Below are 566 nucleotides of genomic sequence, written 5' to 3'. Positions count from 1 at the left end.
TACTCTTCTTCTTCCTCTTCTTCTTCTTCCTCTTCTTCTTCCTCCTTCTCCTCTTCTTCTACTAATTTGTTTATATAGTTATTTCTTTTATGCTGTATTCAGTTTCTTTGTGAATATTTTTGCTTTATATAATTTTTTTCCTTTTCTGCATTATTTATTTTCTTCTATTTATTTCTGAGGAGTTGTAATAAGTTATTAAAAATAAAAAATAGTTGCAATGCTCGTTAATTTGCTTCAAGCCTTTCGGAATAGTGTAAACTGCACTGCGCATAGCTCCATGCAGTCTACCGTATTCCTGAAGGCTTGAAGCTAAGCAACGTGAGCATTGAGCCTCTTCTTCATCGTCTCCGCACTCAGGGCTTATAAACCGCTCTTAGTCCCTCTCACTTCGCGAGGTGGGACTAAAAAATAGCTTGCCATAACCTCATAAACCCGAATACTTCGAAAGAGATTGTCTAGTTTGTAAACGAAGTGCATCCAGTTTTTGCCGTAACCCTCTCTACTTTTTTGAACATGATATGTGGGTGAAATGATGATACCATGCCAAGTTTCAACTTTTTCAGAGT

Source organism: Triticum dicoccoides, chromosome 5B, assembly GCF_002162155.2.
Source record: "Triticum dicoccoides isolate Atlit2015 ecotype Zavitan chromosome 5B, WEW_v2.0, whole genome shotgun sequence".
Classification (NCBI taxonomy): domain Eukaryota; kingdom Viridiplantae; phylum Streptophyta; class Magnoliopsida; order Poales; family Poaceae; genus Triticum; species Triticum dicoccoides.
Note: the sequence above shows the minus strand (reverse complement) of the source record.